Below are 6,466 nucleotides of genomic sequence, written 5' to 3' on the forward strand. Positions count from 1 at the left end.
GTGATTAAAATGTAGTGGCTTGCTTTTGTTCCCCTGATAAAGGTGACAGCTGCAGACTGTCCATTGTTAGTGGATATGGTCCATGCAGATTGCTTTTTAATGAAAGCAATACATTATCTTACCTATAGACCTTACAGCCTTACCTTGTTAATGTATTCGTGCTTGGCACCACATTCATCTGGAAATTAGTTATATTAAACATGCTTTTTTGCTATTTAGCCCAGGTTTAAGCAGTTTAAGAAAACAACAGACACTTAACTTTTCTCTACCTTAGGTCCACAGATAAACGCCCTGTAACTCACAGTAGCCTGGGTCTCTGACAAATATAGCAATAATAACTTCACAGAGACTTCCTTGCTTGATCCTTCTAATACAGCTATTCAAATATTCCTTGGTATCCTAAACTTTGAATGATGCAGTGCAGGCTAAGGTGAAGCATGTTCAGATAGTAAATGCTACCCACAATTTTATTAAAATTGTCCACTTTCAATCCAACGGTGAAGCAGATCATTCTGGCAATTTGGATGGGCAGCTTCCACTCTATATAGTACAGGACGGTTATTTTGCCAAGTCTCAGTGTGGGGCCAGTTTGTGTTTAGGCTTGAAAGGCCTAAAAGATTCCTGGCTGAGAAAGAGTTTGTGGGTATCTGGATCCCTGCTGTTGCTTTGGAAGTACTGTTGTTATCTAACACGGTCTGCCCCAGTGTTCTCGGCTCGTATTTCTCCAAAATACCTGCTCATTCTGTACATTTGTAAATAAACAGATTATTACAAAAGCACAAGTCTCCCTTTCTCCCGTCTCCTTTCCAAGGAAACTCACCCTGTGAAGGACTATCCAGAAATTCCTGCTGCTTTGAGGAGTTTGATACAAAATATAAAATAAAAATATTTAAGCTGGAGAAAGTCAACCAGCTTCGCAATCTCAAAACACCAGTTAATTAACTTCAAATGGGAAAGAAGAACTTCGTGTAATGTAGAAGGATGTATATTTTGGGCCTGTTGCCTAACAACTGAAAAGGGAAGATGAAAACCAAAACATATTTTGACCCATTACTGGTGCTTTGAATAGGTTTGCTCTTGGATATGACAGAAGTCTGCTTAATTGGAACATCTGCATTGGGCCTGTGCTTGTATCTTTGTTTCCGAAGAACAGAGAAGTAAGGATTACTAAAGGATTAGAATGAAGACTTTGGTTTATATTGACTAGGCATGCCAGCGCACCAGTGGCTTCTTTTTAACTTTTGACTCTTTCACAAATATAAAATGCTAGGCCTGTTGATTCTACCTCACTCAGCTAGTGTTTGCCATGGCCTGGGGCATGAGTAGCAAGAGTCCAGAAATGATACACTGGGACTGGGGTACAGGCGGTTGTACTGGTAGCAGTTCAACTGGTGGGTCCACAGTCCAGTGGAGGTCAGGGGCCAGGGGAGGCCAGGATGAGGCTAACTGGAACACAGGAAGCAAAGCAGAAACAGGATGAAACCACATTGCTATGGCAAAGCCAAAGGCTGAAACATAGACCTTATATAGTCCTCCTGAGCTTGCCTCCAGGGGCACAACATCACCTCATTTGACCACGCCTGCCGGCCTGCACCTAATTCCCCCAAGGCAAGCATGACCAGAGCCTGGTCCCTGCAAATCCTCACAGCACTCAGGGCCTGGCTCCTGCAAACACTCACGATGTTCATTACAGTGCTTTTTTAAACAGGGGTTAACAACCTTTCTTCTGTCAAGGCCTGCGTTCCATAGCGGATCATATGTCTGCGATCCTATACCAGAAGTGAGCAGAGCCAGGACTGATGACGGGCAGACAGTGGCGTAGCGTGGGGGGTGCAGGGGGGGCCGGCCGCACCGGGCGCAACATCTGGGGGTTAGGGTTAGGGGGCACAAATCCACGGGTTAGGGGGTGCAAATTACTTGCCTTGCCCTGGGTGCTGACAACCCACACTACGCCACTGCGGGCAGAGCCAGAGAGAAAAGAAAAGTTCTGGATTAATTAACCCAGAATAAGGATTGCCTCGTTTCAGTTTTCATCATGACTACCTCAGAGTAAAATCCTACTCAAAAGTATGTTCCACAACGTTTGATGGGGTTAAAAAGGTAAAGGGACCCCTGACCATTAGGTCCAGTCCTGGACGACTCTGGGGTTGCGGAGTTCATCTCGCTTTATTAGCTAAGGGAATCGGCGTACAGCTTCCAGGTCATGTGGCCAGCATGACTAAGCCGCTTCTGGCAAACCAGAGCAGCGCACGGAAACGCCGTTTACCTTTCCTCTGGAGTGGTACCTATTTATTTACTTGCACTTTGACGTGCTTTCGAACTGCTAGGTTGGCAGGAACAGGGACCGAGCTATGGGAACTCACCGCGTCATGGGGATTCGAACCGCCGACCTTCTGATCAGCAAGTCCTAGGCTCTGTGGTTTAACTCACAGCGCCACCCGCATCCCTCTCTTGATGGGGTTACTCTCAAGTATACAACAGGCCAGTACATCTCCTAACAATTTGTTCTGAAACGACTAAGAAGGGTCGTACCTCAATGACAATGCAACTGCTTTGCACGTGAAAGATCTCATGTTCAGTTCCCAGCTTGTCCAGGTAGGGCTGGAAGAGAACCCCATCTGAAATTCTGGAGAGCTGTTGCCCATTAGTGTAGCCCATACTGAGTTAGATGGACCAATGATCTGGCTCAGGAGCTTCCTCTGGCTGATGTTCAACTAAACTTTACTCAGAGCTAACCTGTTGAAATGAATGACCATGACTAAGGCCTATTAATTGCAATAAATCCACTCTGAGTAAAGTTTAGCTGAATACCATCCTGCCTTCCTAACTGGAAGAAGGGGAATCCTTTCCAGGAGAAAGGTGTTTAACCCTCCCCTCCCATTGAAACCCCACCTCTGTTCTTTCCAGCAGCAGATACCAGGTGGAACAGCACCAGCACTCTTTCTCCTGAGCTCCCGACCTTCTGCCTTTTTCCTCTCTTGCCACATGGACTGTCCGGAACCCATGCTAATGGCCTGCTAGAATGGACATTATCCTCAAAACGGTCACCCATGGTCACGGGGACAAGTTGGCACCCCTGCTGGCCTCTAATGAGAGTCAAAAAATTTCTGGAGGACCATAAATTACCCCCCATCACCGCTTCAAATGTTTAATATTACAAACCTAACATTAGCTTTTCATGTCTTTGGGGTAAGGTGGTTTTTTAAAAAACTAACTTGCTAAAACAATTTAGAATATTAATTTTCTAATGGGTTCACTTTTTTTAATGGGTTACATTTTTTAAATGGGTTAACATTTCCCCCCAGTGAATGATGCCATGAATGATGGTCCACTGTGCTAGCCGAAATATTTAAAATCAGCTGAATAGTACAGTTTATGTTTCTTTCTCTGTTCTCTGTTTTATATTATTATTATTATTATTATTATTAGTAATTGTGGTAGTAATATGCAACATTTTCACTTTTATAGATTATTTCTCATACGGAACAGTAAGTCTCAACTGGAAATGACTAATGCCATAGAAAAATAGAAATCTAAATTGTCGCAGTGATGATGATTATGATGATTCCAAGTGTCGGACCTAAAGGATTTCTAAGAATAGTTTATCACTGCAAAAAAAGAGAGGCATTTGCTAATTCCGCTTCAGATGGGGAATTAAAAGAAGACAAAACCTTTTCTGAGTGCATGACAACAGCTCCCTCTACTGCTTTTTCTAGCATAAGTTCATACAAGGGTTTTTCATTGTGCAAAAAAGCTAAGGCATTTTGGATGGTCAGAGAGTCCCTCATTTGAAACTTGAACTATGTGATTGAATGGATAAGTAAACAAAAGCTCGGATAAACTTAATTTCTTAAGACTTGTTCATTTAGGCCCATGAACACTGCATTTTAGCCTTTGTGAGCTAGTCCTACAAGATCTGATTAAAGGAAAATGCTATGCTACCCGGATCAAAAAGAATTAGTTGTAATCTCGCTGCAAGGGATTTCCTCCCCAGAACAATGGAATGTCTCTGTTAGTCCCATTACTGTTGACCTTTCATGGAAGACAATCTTACTCAGCTACGAATTATAGCCAAAGAAGAAGAAGACCGTTGACCTTCAGCTAGGCTACAGTCTGGATGGTAAGACACTTCAGTGCTTGAGAGGGGTAGTGTTCTGTATGCAAAAAGGGAATATGCAACAGGGGGCTGAAATAGAATCAAGACCAAATTTGCCTTCCAATCCGGATAATAGATTTATTTATACCCCGCCCATCTGGCTGGGCTTCCCCAGCCACTCTGGGCAGCTTCCAACAAAATATTAAAAATGCAATAAAACATCAGACATTAAAAACTTCCCTAAACAGGGCTGCCTTCAGATGTCTTCTAAAAGCCAGATAGTTGTTTATTTCCTTGACATCTGATGGGAGGGCGTTCCACAGGGCGGGCGCCACTACCGAGAAGGCCTTCTGCCTGGCATGTTATTTTAGGAAATAGAAATCGGGTCAGGTCACCGTCACTTCTAAATGCAGACTGAATGAAATCTCTCCCCAAACTTTATCTTGATTGAACAAAAATGTATATTAAAATGTGTCTGTTTTGTGAAGAAATGTATACAAAACCAATGTGAATTTTCAGGCAGTTGTTGTTTAAATAGCAAATTGATACAGAAATGGGAAAGAACAGACTTATGAAGGAACAAGTGCAAAACAGCCATTGACCAGCAACAGAGCAATCTGTGCATTTCTATGCATTTGTAGAGAATCAGAAAGTACAGGCAGATGAAGGTGATGGACTACATGGAACTGGCGGAAATGACTGGCAGAATCCGAGACCAGGGAGAAGAGTCGGTGGAAGAAGATTGGAAGAAATTTAAAGTTTATTTACAGAAACATTGTAAAATTAAGGAATGTTAGAAGGATGTTGGAATGAAGTTATGTGGTTTTAGCAGAAATGGTATACAGGATTAAGAAAAAACAGACTGTTAATTGGTGAAAGGAGGGAAAATAAAGTTACATTACATTAAGATAAATTACAGGACAAAAATTGGAAAAGATGAAAAGGATTTGCTGAAATAGCTAACTGAACTAGAATACAAAAAAGGGAGGTGTGAGGAGGTCAAGGAAACAAGCAAATGAAAGAAAAGTTATGGGAAGATTCGCTGTGTTTTTTAATTGTTTGTATTTTTCTGTTTTTTTTCTTTTTCCTTTTTTCCTTTTTCCTTATTGTGATGTGTTGTTTTGTTTTTGTTTAATATGGTGTTTTCTATTTTTTTCTTTTTGTAATCTTTAAAACTTTAATAAATATTATTCTAAAAAAAAAAGAGAGAATCAGAAAGTACATAGACTGTAGCTTCAGTGTTGTTTGCAAAGAGGACTGTGCATGTTAGCTCGATCAGGGAACCAAGAGGTTCATTATCACAGCCTGCAAGGTGTAAACCCAATTTGAAGAGATTCCTGCATTAGGAATCCCATTAGGCTCCTGATTCTAGATTGCATAACTTTAATATGTGCAGATCAAAACTTTTTGGGACATGATCCATGACGAGATAAAAAAATTGATAAGGGCATCACACAATAAAAAGGCAGAGGCATATCTACTAGAAATTCTTGATAAAGATATCCCAAAGGATAAAACTAACATATTCTTATACACGACAACAGCGGCAAGAGTTTTGATTGCTAGCTATTGGAAAAAGGATAGCATTCCAACAGAAAGAGAATGGCTGGGAAACTTTGCGAGTACCTGGAGCTAGCAAAATTGACAGATTTAATAAGGAGAAAATCTAAAACTATGGTCATGAAGCAATGGGAGTGTTTAAATGATTACTTACAAAACCAGGGCTCGGCTACTAAAATCTGGTTGTGTTTAGAATAATCTTGTGTCTTATTTCTTGCTTTTCTTTATATTCTTCTTGTTCTTTTCTTTTATATTTTACCTTTCATTTCTTTTCTTTATTGTGAATATTGTTTTGTAGAGGTGTAAATAATTGTAAATATGAGAAGAGGTAAAATGTTTTCTAATTTTCTCTTGGTTACATGTACTTTCCTTTTTTTGTATATTTGTATTCCCCCCCCCCCTAATTTGTACTCAATAAAATTAATAATAATAAAAACACTTTAATATGTGCAGGTTCAGAGAGAGAAAACTGAATTTGTCACCTGCATTTGTGGATTTGGAGAGGTACAGCAATTTAAATTACTATTGGTGCTTTTTTCTGGGGGTATTCAAGGGTACGCAGTACTGACATCTTTTCCCCCCTAGAAGAAAAGCAGTGGTTAAAAGTGTGGCTAAAACTTACTGTAACAACTTCATGGTGAGTACCGGCACCTTTTTTCAAGAAGAAAAGCACTAATTACTGTTATTAGTTTTCTTATTTTTATAACCCTTCTTTCTTCCATTAGGAAATCCAGGGTCAGAGCCGTCTTTACCTGGGGGTGTGAGAGTTGCGGGGCGCCTGGGCGCCAAATTCTGGGGGGCGCCAGGCAC

General features: G+C 40.9%; 1 long non-coding RNA gene across 1 annotated transcript; it reads left to right on the forward strand.

The window, feature by feature from the left end:
* The first annotated feature begins 1,747 nt into the window (after positions 1-1,747).
* On the forward strand, positions 1,748-6,156 carry LOC310827040. The gene is made up of 3 exons (XR_014556160.1): positions 1,748-1,818; positions 1,974-2,067; positions 6,110-6,156. It is a non-coding gene; the product is annotated as an uncharacterized lncRNA (long non-coding RNA).
* The last annotated feature ends 310 nt before the right edge of the window (positions 6,157-6,466 follow it).

Source organism: Podarcis gaigeae, assembly GCF_964106915.1.
Source record: "Podarcis gaigeae genome assembly, chromosome: 11".
NCBI lineage: Eukaryota > Metazoa > Chordata > Lepidosauria > Squamata > Lacertidae > Podarcis > Podarcis gaigeae.